We start from the raw sequence: 14,198 nt of genomic DNA on the forward strand, positions 1-14,198 counted from the left end.
TTGTGTGTGTGTCCAGCCTACCTGTGTCCCGAGCCTCCGTCCCGAGCCTCCTCCGTCCCGTGCCGTGCCTCCTCCGTCCCGTGCCTCCTCCGTCCCGTGCCTCCTCCGTCCCGTGTCGTGCCGATGGATCGCCGCTCTTCTCGGCGGCCATTCTACAATTCAAAAGCCGCGCCTCCGCCTCCGCCTGTGATAGGCGGAACACTCAATTTCCCAGCAGCCTGTGTTCCGCCTATCACGGACATCCTCTCATCGTCGTCCGTAGTATGAGAATGAGCGGATGTCCGTGATAGGCGGAACACTGACTGCTGGGAAATTCAGTGTTCCGCCTATCACAGGCGGAGGCGGAGAAGGAGGCGCGGCTTTTGAATTTTAATGTCCGCCGTCTGTCTGCTCGATACGCTGATCGAGCAGTCAGACAGCGGTGACTCGAGTATAAGCCGAGGGGGCACTTTCAGCCTCAAAAAAGAGGCTGAAAATCTCGGCTTATACTCGAGTATATACGGTAATTGTCAAGTGGAAGGAAAATGATAAATGATTTTACAATTTTTTTTACAAATATGTGAAAAGTGTGGCATGCATTTGTATTCGGCCCCCCGTCAGTATTTTGTAGAACCACCTTTTACTGCATTTACAGCTGTAAGTCTTTTTGGGTATGTCTTTACCAGCTTTGCAGATCTAGAGAGTGACATTTTTGCCCATTCTTCTTTGCAAAATGCCTCAAGCACTGTCAGATGGGATAGAGATCGTCTGTGAACAGCAATTTTCAAGTCTTGCCACAGACTCTCAATTGGATTTAGGTCTGGACTTTGACTGATCCATTCTAACACATGAATATGCTTTGATCTAAACCATTTTATTGTAGGTCTGGCCTATATGTTTAGGGTCGTCGTGCTGGAAAGTGAACCACCGCCCCAGTCTCAAGTCTTTTGCAGACTCCAATGCTGCATACACACGACCGGACTTTCCGGCAGACTAGGTCCGACAGTCTTCCCGACGGACTTTCGGCGGAGTTCCGACGGACTTTCCGAACTAACGGACTTGGCCACACACGAACGGACTAAGTCCATTTGTTTTGAACGTGATGACGTAAGCGGGACTAAACAAGGAAGTTCAATAGCCAGTAGCCAATAGCTTCCCTTGTGTTGTATTTGGTTAATCGGACCAGCACACAAACGATTGTCCTGATTTTAGTCTGTTGGGATTGAGTCAGTCGGATAGATTTGAAACATGTTCTATTTCTATGTCCGTCTGATTTTTTTTTTTTGAAAAACGATCGGACTAGCCCACACACGATCGGATTGTCCAACAGACTAATCCCTTCGGACCTAGTCTACCGGAAAGTCCAGTCGTGTGTACGCAGCATAACCGGTTTTCTTCTAAGATGGCCTTGTATTTGGATTCATCCATCTTCCCATCAACTCTGACCAGCTTCCCTGTCCCTGCTGAAGAAAAACACCCCCACAAAATGATGCTGCAACCACACATAGCGATTTGCTTTTAGGCCAATTTTGTTCTCATCTGACCAGAGCACCTTTTTCAACATGTTTGCTGTGTCCCCCACATGGCTTCTCGCAAACTGCAAACTGGACTTCTTATGGCTTTCTCTCAACAATGGCTTTCTTCCTGCCACTCTTCCGTAAAGACCAGATTTGTGGAGTGCATAACTAATAGTTGTCTTGTGGACAGATTCTCCCACCTGAGCTGTGGCTCTCTGCAACTCCTCCAGATTTACCATGGGACTCTTGGCTGCTTCTCTGATGAATGCTCGCCTTGCCCGGCCTGTCAGTTTAGGTAAACGGCCATGTCTTGTTAGGATTGCAGTTGTGCCATTCTCTTTCCGTTTTCGAATGATGGAGCAGTGCTTTGTGAGATGTTCAAAGCTTGGGATATGTTTTTATAACCTAACACTGCTTTAAACTTCTCCACAACTTTATCCCTGACCTGTCTGGTATTTTTCTTGGCCTTCATGTTCTGGTTTGTTCACTAAGGTCCTCTAACAAACCCCTGAACACCACACTTTTCAGATATTTATTTGTAAAAAAAAATAGGAAAACGATTTATCATTTTCTTTCTACTTCACAATTTTGTACCACTTTGTGTTAGTCTATCACATAAGATCCCAATAAAATACATTTACGTTTTTAGTTGTAACATGACAAAATGTGGAATGAGGAATGAGGAGTATGAATACTTTTAAGGCACTGTATGCAGGTGGATCTGTGCTATACTGTGCATCCATAAAAGTAAGGTTTAGAAGGTTTTTTGATGTTGCAGACCTTCAAAGAGTAGTAGTTATCTGTTTCAGCTATAACTAAGTTGACATCAATCCTGTATATCTCTCTGCTTAATTTTTTTTTGTGCTAAGTGATCATCTGCATTTGGTGATTATACACCAGCCCCTTGACTGCAGCCCAACTCCTTCTGTGTTACTAATAGCTTCTATTCCTGAGAGATAAACCACTAGTGCCACAAGTTGGATTGTTTGTTGTTTTTACACATTTTATTTAAAGTATGGTCAATTGCAAATATGCCTCTACTGTTGTCATGTGGTATGTCAAAGGTTATGCTGCCTTTTAAAATGTAAAAATCTATATTCCCACAACTTATTGCATACTTGGCTGTTAATCAACTTGTAAAGCACTGTGTAAACTGTTGGCGCTATATAAAGGCTGTACAATAATAATGTAAATTCTCACTGAGTAAGGACACATGTCATGACCTAAAAAGAGCCTAAGGTGTGATGAAGTTGTTTTTGTGAATAAATATACATCTGTTTCTTTGGGTCTGTGAAGTCTAGAGCCCATTGAATTCCAGTCCCAGGCTATAAACAACTTCTGACCCTTCCCAGCCATTTGTCTGTCAAATGCTGTAGCCTCTACAGGCTGTGAGGCTCTACTATTTGACAGTTAGTTTGCAGGGTGTAGAATCTAAAGTTCTGTGTACAGCCTTGACCTGGAAACCAGAGGTCCCAAAGAGTCCCAGGAATTGGTTTGAAAACGGAAACAGGTTCTGTCAGGCAGTAAAAGGTGTCTGTACGGCAGAATTGTTATTACCTAAGAATCTTTTTAGGCTCTAACAGGTTCACTAGACTAGTTGTTCTATACCAAGATAAGAGGGAATATACTCACATGGTTTACAGTGAGAAAAAGCATTGGTGGAAAGCTGTCTGCCGTCTTTTTTTTTTTTTTTTTTTTTTTTTAGGAAAGCTGTCTGCAGTCACAAAAAATTAAAAAAAAAAAAGACTTGGAGGGCACACCCTAAAAATGTGTTTTTCATTCAAGATGGTACATAAGACTGCAAACGGAACAAACTAGATTACAGCGCACACATACAAAAATGTTATTTAAATCCTGCAAGGCTATCTAACCACTTCAGCTCCGGAAGGATTTACCCCCTTCTTGACCAGAGCATTTTTTCGATTCGGCACTGCGTCATTTTAGCTGACAATTGCGTGGTCGTGCGACGTTGTACCCAAACAAAATTTACATCTTTTTTTCCCACAACTAGAGCTTTCTTTTGATGGTATGTGATCACCTCTGCGGTTTTTATTTTTTGTGCTATAAAGAAAAAAATACTAACACTTTTGAAAAAAAAACACACAATATTTTGTATTTTTTGCTATAATAAATATCCCCATTTTTTATTTTATTTTTTAAGCAAATTTTTTCTCAGTTTAGGCCGATATGTATGTATATGTAAAAGCAATATTTTTTACTTTTTGCTATAATAAATATCCACAAAAAATATATACAAAAACAAATTTATTTCACAGTTTAGGCCGATATGTATTCTTCTACATATTTTTGGTAAAAAAAAAAATCACAATAAGTGTATATTGATTGGTTTGCACAAAAGTTAAAGCGTCAACAAAATAGGGATAGATTTATGGCATTTTTATTATTCTGTGATTTTTATCGGGACTCTGACTTTATGGCAGACAGATCAGACACTTTTGACACTATGCTGGGACCAGTGACATTTATACAGCAATCAGTGCGATAAAAATGCGCTGATTTCTGTGTAAATGACACTGGCAGGGAAGGGGTTAACCACTAGAGGGGCAATCAAGGGGTTAAATATGTTCCCTCAGTGTTCTAACTGAAGGGATGAAGTGCTCACTAGAACATGACAGAGATCACTACTCCTGATGACAGGGAGCAGTAGATCCCTGGCTTGTTGCTAGACACAACAGGGAAATACCTTGTTTACATAGGCATCTCCCCGTTCTGCCTCTCCTCACCTCAGTTGCAGGCCACCAGCGAACATCGACGTTGGCAAGTGGTTAAAACACCTGAACATATTAAAAAAATATGGGGATTTGGTTAAACCATATGGCCATATAGTGCTAAGCTCACTGCTGTGTCAAAGTACCCCATTATCAGTGGGTCCTACACTATTCATAGAATGAAAGGTTCTGCATCTCAACCATGGGAGACAGACTCCTCCTATAACACAGGTGGACACTAATAAGAGGTAATGAAGGAGGGATTGGTTGTCATTTTTGTATGTGTGTGCTGTAATCTATTTAAAAATAAATGACTCAAAGATAGACTCTAAAACAAATGAGGATTTTAATGGAAACTTGAGAGAAATATAGAGGTTGTTACTGCTGACCACCTACAAAAAACGCTTTTCTTTCTCATCCACAATCTTAATCTTTGGGTTATACTGCCATCTACAGAAGCATTAGACAGTGGCCAGCAAAAAAACTGTAGGACAGCCCAGAATAACCCCTCCTATTATCAGCATGCCTGTTTTTCACGAGTGCCATAGCAGAATAGACATCTGTTCTTTAGTTTGTCAGGGAAAAGTCTAACATAATTTTGCTAGCAATACAGATTTTCAGCATTTTTCTTCAATTAATGCTCTTCTCTATATTGCTGCTAGACCTGTTTTTTTAGATTGAATCTATCCAGTGCAGGCATTCTCAGCCTAGCTTTTGAATTGTTGCATCTGGACTATGCAGGACTGGACATAACAGGTCTAATCTTTGGTTCATTTTTACTGGTCGCCTACAGTTATTGTGCACATCACTGGCCATTGGACCCTCACTTGCTATCGGCTGTTGGGTTTTCTTTTTCGTACATCATGGGACACAAGCCACAGTAATTACTGTATGGGTAATATAGGCACCTTTAGGTGATGGACTCTGGCACACCCTAGACAGGAAGTTTAGCTCCCTATATAACCCCTCCCCTTACTGGGAGTGCCTCAGTTTTTTCGCCAGTGTCTTAGGTGTTGGTCACGAGTAAAGATGTGCTGTGCTGAGCTCCATAGGAAAAATCTTGCTGGAGCGAGCCATGCAACCAGATCCATTCAAAGTGTCTTTTCAGGCCAAATTAAATGGTACCCAGGTTTCGTGTCAGAAGAAACTAGGTTCTGCCTGTAACGCTTCTCTTTTTAGAGAGCTGGACCCTGGGATCCAGTGTTTGTTTTTTTCAGCCATATTTTCCTGGCGGGGTGCTTAACAGGTCCAGGGGTGTGGAACCCCTGATAAAAAGGGGCCCCGGTCCCTGGAGGTTTTTTTTAACAGAGCCCACCGTGAGTGGTGAAGATTGGGTCTGTCTGGTTTACCACAGAACCCTGCAGCTGGATAAGGTAAGAGAGATTCCTAAGGAATTTTTCTAATTCTTGTGAGTTTTCTCCTTTAAGTAGATGTTATCATGCCTAAAGTTGCCACTGGGGGCTGTCAAGATCACTTCCCTGATTTCATGCTTGTCAGTCTCACTCTGTGTCACAAGCTGCACGCTTCCTCCAGCCCAAGCCCCAGGTAGGATGTGGGAAAGGTTTTTTTTTTTGTCTTTTGAATGTCCCCCTACCTGGACAGTCCAGCAGGCAGAAGGAGCATAGGTCACTTGGTGGTATGCAAACAGTCTCTTTTAAAAAAGATGAGGGCGGCATGGTGTGAGGTTGGAGGAAGGGGGCAGGGCCTTAGCGCAGCACCTGCGTGATTCAGCATTCACAATGCGGGCTGTGTAAAGCTATAAGGTGCACTGTTTGCAAGTGCACACAGCTGAAGGAGGGACACAGAGCAGCCGGGTGGCATGTGAGTGTGGGTGACACAGGCATTCCCAGGGCATGTTTACTTAGCATCAGACTGAGCCTTGATAGCAGTGGCAATTGGTGGACTATTTTGCTCAGCAGTGGATGCATTTTCTGGTAGTACCTCTGCATTTGTGCTTGGCACTATGGGCAGATGGGGAGGTACAGATACCCCAAAAACAGGGACTCAAAGGCATCTCCCTCAGGCTCTGAGGACCCTTCCTCTGCAACGCTATCCCCCGAAAAGGCCTAGGGAGGCTAATCAGAGCGAGCCCTTGGGGTTGTCAGGGGCTGCAACTGCTTCTGGCATTTCAGCCCCTGTATATATTACTCTGGAGGTTTTTTCCTCAGCCATGATTGGATTGGAGGAAAGATTAACGGCTTTAATCGCATCTTCACAGAGTGGAAGAAAACGCATTAGGTCCCCTTCTACCACCCAGGACCCTCAAACAGAGGAACAATGGGAGAGGGAACATGATTCTCCCTCGGGGGACCATGAAGAAACTGATGACTCCTCTTCCAAGGAATCAAGTGGGGAAGGACCTTCTTCAGCTTCACAGGCTAAGAAATTGCTGGTGCAATCCATTACTGAAATGGTCCGCTCCACATTTAAGTTACCCGTAACTGAGTCGGTTGAAAAGCCCACTTCTTGTTTGGGTTCACTAAAGCCTCCTCAAGCTTTGCATGCTTTTCCTGCCCATTCATTGCTGGAAAAGCTTATATATTCTGAGTGGGATCACCCGGATAAGCATTTTTTCCCTCCCAAAAAGTTTTCAACACTTTATCCTATGGAGGAAAAATTTACAAAGCTGTGGGGTATACCAGCAATTGACGCTGCTATATCCCCTGTAAATTAAAGTTTGACTTGTCCTGTTGACAACACTCAAATGCTAAAGCCACATACACACTATCAGATTTTCTGCTGATTTTTGTCTTCAGATTTACCAAAACCATATAATATGAGGTCAAACCTTAGGAGTTTCAATTTTTATGCAATCAAGCAGGCCCTTGCGCTACATGTTTTTGGTAAATCTGAAGACAAAAATCTGCAGAAAATCTGACAGTGTGTATGGGGCTTTAGGGATTCAAATAAAAAAAGTTGCAATTCCTGTTAAAAAAACATTTTTTCTTTGGTATGTTCAGTAGCTCAATCTGCAGTGGCAGCAATTGGAGCATGTCAATCCTTCAGAGACCACTTGAAACAGGTGCTCAAGGTTTTCCCTGAACAGCAGGCCCAGGATTTAGCCAAGCTGCCAAGGGCTTTGTGTTTTGCAATTGATGTAATCAGAGATTCTATTCTTCAGACCTCTCGCTTTACGCTTGGGTTGGTGCATATGTGTAAAATCTTATGGTTGAAAAATTGGTCGGCCGAAGTGCCATGCAAAAAGCTCATGGCTGGGTTTCCTTTCCGTGGTGAAAGGCTGTTTGGGGATGATTTGGAGAATTATATTCAAAAGATATCAAGTGGGAAAAGTACCCTTTTGCTATTTAAGAAACGGAGTAAACGTCCCTCATTTAAACTGACTCTTTCTTCAGTGCCAGGGGCATCAGCCTCCAGGCAGTCGCGATGGCCTCCACCGTCAGGTTCAAGAGGTAAACCTCAGAGTCAACCCCAGGGACAAACAAGACAGAACGATAAAGCCTCTTTATAAAAGAGCGCCCCCTGCTACAGTTCTCAAGGGTCTGGCAGGAGGATTTTCCTGGCCTTTTGGGGGTCTCCACAATAGCTCTAGGTTACAAACTAGAGCTATGAGAATTCCCATCTCCTTGTTTCCTCAGGTCAAATGTTCTCAAAGATCCAGAGAAAAAGAAGTCTCTCCTTCAAGCGTTAGACCGGCTTTTGTCGCAGAAAGTGATCATGGTGGTGCCCATGGAAGAGCAAGAGCAGGGGGTTGGGGTTTTATTCAAACCTTTTCACGGTGCCAAAACCAAATGGAGATGTCAGACCCATTCTAGATCTCCAGGATTTAAACCGTTCCTGAAAATTTGATCTCTTTGCATGGAATCAATCCGATCAGTAGTCTCCACCCTACAAGGAGGAGAACTTCTGGCATCAATCGACATCAAGGATGCATACCTGCATGTACCTATTTTTCCTGCTCATCAGAAATATCAGAGTTTTAGAAGTGGAAAAACGTCATTTTCAGTTTGTAGCTCTGCCTTTTAGTCTAGCTTCTGCACCTCAGGTGTTTACAAAGGTCCTAGCCCCTCCTCTGGCCAGATTAAGGGCCCAAGGTATAATGATTATAGCTTACCTGGACGACCTGCACTTTTTTTTTAGCTGGCTCTTAGATTCAGCGCAAATTTGTCAAGCTCTGATGTGGTCCTTTTGGAACTTTTAGATCAAGGTGTCATTGCCCCATTACCCCGTGGCAGAATAGATTCAGGGCTTTTACTCCAATCTGGTTAAAGTTCCGAAACCCAAAGGGGGGCATCCCACCCCCTTTTGGATCTTGAAACAGCGAATGTCTTCATTCAAGATCAGACATTTCACATGAATCCCACCAAATCTGCTATTGCCTCTCTTCACCAGGGAGACTTCCTGGCTTATAGAGACATAAAGGATGCATACTTCCATCTTTGCGCAAACCAGTTTCTTTGTTTTGCTGTCTCCTCTACTTCCCATTTGTGGCCCTGAAATTTGGTCTTGTCTGCACCTTGTGTATTCGCCAAGTTGCTGGTCCTAGTATTAGACCTCCTGCCCTTTCATGGCATCCCCATTATGCGATACTTGGACAAATCTCTGCTGAACAGACAGCACAGGTTCTGTCAGACAATGTAAATTTGTCCAGATGAGTCTAGTCCCTAGACCACTGCTCAGTCTAGAATTTTTGTTCCTCAGGAAATACTTTCAATTTTCCAATCACAGACCCATGGTCTCTAGTCCAGCAGTCATGAAAATCCTGGGTCTGTTGGTAGCTCCTTCACAGCAGTCATATTTGTCCATTTTTACTCCAGACTCCTACAACCCAATATTCTCTCTTTGTCTGACAAGTAAGCCTTGTTTTGGACAGGAACAATAGGTATGGCACCGGTGCAGGTTGTCCTTGTCCAGATGGCTCAGGAATCAGGAAAAAATGTTTTATTGTCTTTAGATAGATGCCATTCTGTTATCCAGGGTAGGAGTCATTGGCACCCTATGGGCACAGGGGACTTGGTCATCTGAGAAATCTTGTCTTCTGATCCACATTTTGGAACTTCTGCAGCATTGGGCCATTCACAGAACTGGTGTACATCAACCAATCTGGCAGAAACCAGAAGCTTTGCTGTGGAAAGTGAGGTAGAGCAGATCCTGTCCTGGGCAGAACTATATGTTCTGCCTTATAAGCAGTTTACATCCCAGGCAGGGACAATAGGCAGATAGACTTCCTCAACAATGTTGAAAGTGGGGGATGTTGGATGTGAACCTCCAGGTTCACTAACAGACAGGACAGGTTTGTCTTAAGGTACAGAAATCTTTTAGCAGAAGCAGTGGATGCTTTGGTGGCTCCATGAAATCAGCACACACCATCAACTATGTCTTTCCTTCCCTAAAATTCATTCTCATTTTCTTTGCATGATCGAGATGTTGGTTATTCCAGTAATCCTTATTGCTCCGTATTGGCACAGGCAGATATGGTACGCCATAGGAATTCTTGCAGACACTCTATTGGCTCCACAGTCACTAGCTTTAATGGCATGGCTGCTGAATTCCAGGTTCTGAGAGACAAGGGCAGTTCTGAATCCGCATATTCCAAATTAGGAAGCCACTTCTCATAATGTTTGTCATTGGATGTGAAACATACAGTGTAAGTCTTGGGACTTCAACCCTAGGAGATTCTGTGTGAGACGAATCCTCTCCTTCCTACAGCTAGGTCTGGACCAACATTTGGCTCTTAACAGTATGAAGAGTTGGGTTTCTGCTCTTTCTGTGTTGTTTAAGAGACCATTGCCCTATCATTCATCGATTAAAACCTTTGTGCATGGAATCTCAGGGGTAGCTTCTCCTGTTCATTTCCCTGTGACTCTGTGAAATCTAGATCTGCTTCTCTTAGCTTCAGAAACTTTAATTTTAACCTATTGGGAACAGTCTTCTCTACAGTCACCTACAAAGTGTTGTTTCTTGTAGCCATCACCTCTGGGTGATGACGAGGTGTGTTGTTGAGATCTACGACTTCCTTCTTGGCGAAGGTAGTTTCTGGCTTTCACCTCATTGTGCTTTTGTCCCTCTGTCCAAGTGTCCACCTTCACAAACAGAAGTCCCCCCCCCCCCCATTGTCAGGATGTGGTTTGGGCTCTTTTTTTTTTAGAATGACTGATTCCCATTTCACAATCCTGGATGGTGCATCAGGTTTTTGCCACGCCATTTTTAAGTGGCTCAGAGAGACCATCATCACAATTTGCCATAGTGTTATACCCCTGCAGGTGGTAATATAACCCAAAGGTTATGATCTCCTGTGTCCCTCACGACCAGGATTTTATGTTGAGTATAAAAATCCTTTTATTGCCTGTGTGTCTCTATGCCCAATACTTTTTTTCATTAGTGATTTGTGATGCTACTCCTGGTACAATTTTTCTATTTGTTCCAGGTTACTGGCTAAAAACATTGAAGCCACCTGATTAGCATGACAACCCGGAAACAGCTAGGTTTACATTTCTAAACCAAGGTTTCTTTTAAATGCAAAAGGGAACACATAAGGCCATCATTTGAAAATAGATCTGCGCAAAAATAATAAGGAATTCAGCGTCAGCTGTGATGTATGGTCGTTAACATGGAACGTGCAGTCAGGGGCTCTGCCTCACCTGCCATGAACATTAAAAAAAAAAAAAAGGATTGAGCTTCGAGGCTCGTAGCACGGCAACCACAGAGACCCCAAATTTGGGGGTAGGTAGCTGAGCTCCTACTCCACCACTGGTGGGGCCCCTTTTGACCTATGGTTCCGGAGATTCAGGGCTCCTTGCGCAGCCCGTCAGAAGCTTCATACAAGCTGGTACACACTGTTTGCAGCAGACTAAGAGGATGAGCTCACAGTGCCTCTCACTTGTTGTCAGAGGCACTGAGCTTAATGGGCAGCTTGGAATCTTGGACCAATGGTAAAGCACCATTGGAACAAGCTGTCCAATAAAAATGCTGTAGTGAAGGCACTCTCACACAGTTAAGAGGGAGAATAAGAATCTGCTGCTGCTGAAAATGTAATGTTATAATCAAGCTAAATCATATATTATTATGCTATTTGTTATTAGTTATTATTTATCTATTTACTATAAATTACTGGTTTGAAGTTATATTTACTTCAAACTTCAGTAATTTGTCTGTTAAGCCACCTGCTTGAGTACAGTTTTTGAAAATATAGTAAATGACATTAAAAACAATATATAATAAATATTTTTATATTAATTATGGTAATTAACCCCCAGGCCAATTCTGACACTTCTCCTCCTACATGTAAAAATCATCATTTTTTTGCTGGAAAATTACTCAGAACCCCCAAACATTCTAGATATAAAATGGTGGTCACTGCAACTTTTTATGTCACATGGTATTTGTGCAGCAATTTTGCAAATATGTTTTATTTTGGAAATAGTTTCATGAATAAAAAAAATAAAAAAATAAAATTAGCATGATTTTTTTCTATAATGTGAAAGATGATGTTATGCTGAGAAAATAGATACCTAACATGTCATGCTTTAAAATTGCGCACACTTGTGGAATAGCGCCAAACTTCAATACTTAAAAATCTCCATAGGCGAGGCTGTCAAATTCTTTACAGGTTACATGTTTAGAGTTACAGAGGAGGTCCAGTGCTACAATTATTGCTCTCGCTCTAACGTTGGCAGCGTATGTAACCTGTGTGTATCCGGCTCTGATACTATCCAGTGCCTCACCAGCCATTGACCTCGCCACACGTCTTTGGTCACTAATGGCCATTGGCTACTTGATTTGACTCTTTAGCAATTCTGCCATAAATCAACACTGCATATTATTAGTGATAATTTAAGAGCTTTCTGTCAGATATTGTAAATGATTACATATTTAGGCCAATAGGTTGCTGGATTAACATATATCTAAAAGCAAAACTTGGTTTTGAATAGAACAGGAAGTGGCTAAAATCCCTGTCAGAATTTTTTCTGTGTGTTTTCAAAACTTGACAGGAATTAAGAAAAATATCTCCAAAGTGAGGGGGAATCTTCTCTTGGATAGATGTTAATCTCATGTCATGTCTTGTGTAGCCTTTGAATGATTGTCTTATGCCGAAAACTGTTTATGAAAACTGACTACAACAGTTCAGTATAAAAGCACACACCATTATATTCAGCACAAGTGAGCTTTGTTTTTGTGAGGGTATTTGAAGATGCCAGTTAAATTGTTTCATCTCTAAATGCTTACTTGCCTACCACTTGTTATCCTTAATGCTCTAATCAGGAAAGGTTAATAGATCCTTAACACTGCTATCTGCAAATCATCATATTCATTTTGAAATAATGAATACAATATAGTATGCCTTTATAAGTGTATGGTACAAAATTATAGAATTCAGGAAGTTTAAAGTATTTTCCTGCCAAAATGATTTTAATTAATTAAATTAAGATAGACTGGGGGAAGATTAGAACCTTTGTCAGGTTTTTCTTTTATTTCTCATCACATCACTCCTCGTTTTTGATCCCTGTACAGCATGGAGATCCATTTGTTTATCTTTTTGGAGTAGCGTGGAACTGCATTCAGGCAGTCCATATAAATCAATGGAGATGCAGTGGCTGTACATACTCACCTGGACAGCAGAGTTTGACATGTATGCAACACTAAAGCAGGCTATAGATTGTGATTTCCTTTCATATTGTTTGATTCCCCCATCAGCACAGTCAGTGTTGATGGGGAGATCCCTCCTGTGAAGCCATTGTGTTCTCCTCCTGGCGGGGGGCTATGGAAGCTGTCCCTGCCGGGAGAAGGTAGTGATTACTTCTAGCGACTATATCGGCTAACAATAATCACATATGATTAATATTTAAAAAGTGCAGTGCTAAATATGAACCATAATAAATATGCAATCAGATATATGAATGATGATGATAGCATACGCTGATGATAAAATACAATCTGCAAATGAGCACATGAAACGGAACCAAAATATATACTCAAATGTGCATGAGAGGTAAAGATACCATACATCAATGAATAAAGCGCCAAAAAGTGGAAAACAAAGTCCAAATTTAAAAAAATATATATATACAAAAATCCACATGTAAGAACTATGAGTGTAGAGCAGCCACTGTGTATCAAGCCAGTCCAGATGAAAAAGTTGGAAATAGAATCAACTCAGTGGAGGTGAAAGTTATCCAATGTCCACAATAATCGCAGGCTAAATACCCAACATGCTCGTTGTACCCAAGTCAAACGATGGATCAACTTGGGTACAATGAACCTTTCCATAGATAGTTCAAGCCAAGATTTGATCCATCTATAGCCTGCTTAAGACTACTGTGATGCCACATCTGCAATGTATACCAAACTTAGACCAAAAAAAAAGAAATGATAGGACTTTACTGGTACAAAAAACGGGAGACACATTTATCTGAAATCATATACAAATTTGTTATTACAAATTGCATAACAAAATCACATAGCGACCTGTAGGTCATAAAAACATATCTGTATAGAATGGTAAGTGAGTACCAGCTGTGACATATCTCTTACTGTAACATATTCATTCTTAATTGTTCTTCATGCTATATACATTTATGTTCTGTAGAGATAAAGGACTCATAGAGGAAAGTTGCAGGGGTAACTACAGTTTGCAGCTGTGTCTGACATATAGGGAACTCCCCAGGTGGGCACTGAGACATAGACAAAATGGGCAAAGGGAAGGCGAAAGCCAGGAACAAGGGTGACTAAGTTATTCTATAATGAGATTGGCTTCACCAGTGATCAAGCATAAGATGGGCACATCAAGATCAGAGTGGTACTACTCTTGCATACTTAGGTGTATACATAAACCTGTGATTTAAACACTGTGGCTAGATGGTAAAGAAGCTTTACAGAGGAGGCTCCTCCACCAATACGCTCTCAGTGCTGCATAAATCACATGCCCCAAATCCAGAATTCCCAGTCCAGGTATGCAGGCATGTGTGCATGGCCCCACACTGTCTGCGTATTTGTCAAACTTGGCTGTGCAGATGAG

At 41.9% G+C, this 14,198-nt stretch overlaps 1 protein-coding gene across 7 annotated transcripts in view; it reads left to right on the plus strand.

The window, feature by feature from the left end:
* The window catches only part of TNK2 (tyrosine kinase non receptor 2), a 296,608-nt gene that overhangs the window by 272,648 nt on the left and 9,762 nt on the right, over positions 1–14,198 (plus strand). The window lies entirely within an intron of this gene.

This window comes from Lithobates pipiens, unplaced genomic scaffold (genome assembly GCF_037356315.1).
Source record: "Lithobates pipiens isolate NorthernLeopardFrog02 unplaced genomic scaffold, aLitPip1_a1.2 Scaffold_18, whole genome shotgun sequence".
NCBI classification, from domain to species: Eukaryota; Metazoa; Chordata; class Amphibia; order Anura; family Ranidae; genus Lithobates; species Lithobates pipiens.